We start from the raw sequence: 3030 nt of genomic DNA, 5'->3' as shown, positions 1-3030 counted from the left end.
CTGGCCTCTGCCCTCAGCACAGTTCCGGCTGAGCCAGGCGCTGTCCTGGCCAGGCACCTGGTCAGGCCGGCCCTGCTCTTGTGGGGCTTGCTCTGGGGGGGCCAGTGAGGCGAGAGGAGGCCACTGGAAGGCGCTGGGTGACGGCGCTCACACGAGCTGGTTCCCGGGAGGCCCTGGTCGGCCTGGAGGACGCCGGCCGCTTGGCAGCAGGAGCAGCGGGGCCCGGAGCTGGGCCCTGGGGCGCGGGGAGGGGGCGCCTGGGGTGTGGACGGCCCGTGGGCCGGGCCTTGGAGGTGGGAACCGGACTCTGGTTTAGGCAGTAAAAGGGCGGTCCGGCAGCCTGCGTCTCCGTGAGCGTCGCCCCCGGCCTCGCCGAGTCCGGAATGGCAGAGCCGGCCAGCGTGAAACAGCTGTGGCCCGGATGGGCAGTGGGGAGCGGGTTCCCCTCCGGCGCTGAGACGGGCTGGGTGGCCTGGGAGCGCCTGCCCCCCCCACCCCCGTTCGGCTGAGTCAGGAGTCTGGGTGGGGAGCAGGCCCAGGGCCTCCTCGCGGGAGGCGCGTCTGGCCCATCAGAGGCTTGTGGGACGCTCGAGGCCCGGGAGGGGGTCAGCTGGGCTGTGCAGGCAGGTTGGCGAGCGCAGGGTGTAGAGGCGTCCCTGGTCTGGGCGAGCGGTCACCACTGCCTGGCGTTAGGGGGCCGCCAGGTGGGGAGCATGCCGGGACCGAGAGCGGGATGCAGGAGACCAGCTGGGCGGGCCCGGAGCGAGGGCGGGCCGTGTCCAGCACGAGGGCGGGCCGTGTCCAGCTTCCTGCCGGCAGCGCTGCCCGGACCCGCTCCCGTGTGGGCGTGTGGTGCCCACCCAGCGGCCACGTCCGGCCTGCCCCAGCGGCGCCTCCCTCTGCGTCTGTGTGTCGGGGGCGGTTGCCCAGGAGAGGGTGTGCGGGCGCCGGGCAGTCACGTGCAGGTGGACCGAGTGGCCTTTGGAACTGGAGATAGAGGCCCGGACACAGGGGGACTTTGGAAGGGGAAGTGGTGGCTCCGCCAGTGAAAGGCGCCGAGGGCGGGACGCTGCTTTGCATGGGTGCCAGAGGTCAAGGTGTGTCCTGATAGGCTGCTTCAGGAAGGACAGGGCCGGCTGGCCAACCCTGCCAGGACTGCATGAAGCCCATGCTGGGCACTGGGCCCTCAGCATGGCGGGCCAGTCCTGGCGGTCTCCATGGGGTGTGGGCAGGGCAGGGGGAGCTCAGGCAGGGGTCAGTGGCCGGAGCCTGCGGCCCCTGGAAGGCGGTGCGGGTGGATTCACTCAGCTGCTGGGGAAGGGGCCTGGCTGGGCCTCGCCGGGGCTGGGTCCACAGGCTGTAGAGGGGGACTCAGGACTGCAGGAGGGCGGAGAGTCCCTGAGAGAGCAGGGCCAGCGCCTGCAGGGCCGGCGGGGCGGGCGCGCAGGAGCCCAGGCCGCGCCCAGGCCACGCCGAGGAAGAAGCCACAGTGGACAAGGAACACCTCTTCCTCTTTGGGTCACACTTCCTGCATTTGGAAGGACAGGTTCATTAGGAAGAGAAAGGCGAGAGCCACCTGCAGTCCCGGGGCCTGGGAGAGCTTCAGTTGTGGGAAAACACAACACACAGTGCTCCCTCCCTCCGAGGGCAGCCCAGAGGCCTTAAAGGGCTGTCCCCAGGAGACTCCCCTCACCCCTCCTCCCCTGCCCCCTTCCCCTCCCTCCCAGCAGGGAGTACCTACTTTCACTCACACTAGCGGATCCCTGCTGGGAGCGGACGCCCCTGCCCAGAAGCCGTTGCTGGGGCTGCGGCCCCTGGTCAGCACTGGCCGGGACAGGGACCTGGGCTCCTTCACCGCCTGCTCCGCCTTCCAGGCACTGGGTCACCACCCCCAGATGGCAGCTTCTCCCCAAGAGTGTCCTAGTTTTCAAGGCTGAGTAATACTCCATCGGTGGCCAGCCTGCTCACTGCCGTCCATCCGTGGACACAGGGCTGCTCCCACGTTTGCCCGGCATGGGTAACACCACTGCAGACGTGACTGTGCAGATGTCACTCTGAGATCCCGCTTTCGATTCCTTGGGGAACATACCCAGGGGTGGACTGTACAACCAAACCACCTTTTAGGATCCAGCCGCATGTTCTGGGTATTTCTCTGGAGAAAATTTAATCAGTGTCTGGGCAGGATCCGTGTGCCCTCAGATTCACCTCTGTACAGTTCCAATAGCCGCGCCCTGGGTACAGCTCAGGGTCCCACAGCAGATGGGGGGGTAAAGGGAGCCCTTAGTGGCTCGGTGGAACATTATTCAGCCCTGAAAAAGGAGAGCTGCCGCTTGTGGCAGCCTGGGTGGGCTCCAGGGCGTGACGCTGAGAGCTCAGCTGGGGAGCAGACGAGGGCCGAGAGCAGGAGAGGGGCTGTGCGGACCCAAGCTCCCACCATCCGGAGCACCGGTCCGGGGGTGAGAGCCAGACGCCCAGACCCCTGGCGCCTGGGGTGAGGATGGAAGGCCTTGCCCCTCCGCCAGCTTCCTCAGCGACATCTCTGCTGACGATTTCCCTGAGCACGTCAAGGAGAACGAGAAGGACAGCAACCGTGGCTTCGCGGAGGAGTATCAGGTGGGCACGGCCACGCCGGCCACCGACGCAGCCGTGCAGAGCCCCGCCAGCTGGCCTCCGACTCCCCAGCGACCACCCCGAGCCGCTGCCTGACCCCACGAAGCCTGTGTCCCCCCCCTCCGGCTCACCTCTCCAGGCCTGCTGCCCCCTCCCCCTCCCTCCCAGTCACGCAGCATTCTAGGGTGCCTGGGCTGTAGTGGAGGTCTGGGGGGGGCAAGGGGCGATCAGGCCTTGTGGGGCGGGGGAGAAAGCTCACCCCTGCCCCCCCGCAGCAACTGGGCCTGGCAGTGCAACAGCAGCCTCAGACGGCAGCCTCGGCCCTGGAGAACAGCGCCAAGAACCGCTACAGGAACGTCCTGCCCTGTGAGCACTCAGCCTGCCCCGGGCCCCCCGCGCCCCCGTCCCTGTCCCCGGGCC

The sequence above is a fragment of the Condylura cristata genome, unplaced genomic scaffold (genome assembly GCF_000260355.1).
Source record: "Condylura cristata isolate star-nosed mole 26May11 unplaced genomic scaffold, ConCri1.0 scaffold00041, whole genome shotgun sequence".
NCBI classification, from domain to species: domain Eukaryota; kingdom Metazoa; phylum Chordata; class Mammalia; order Eulipotyphla; family Talpidae; genus Condylura; species Condylura cristata.
This window is presented reverse-complemented; position numbering follows the sequence as displayed.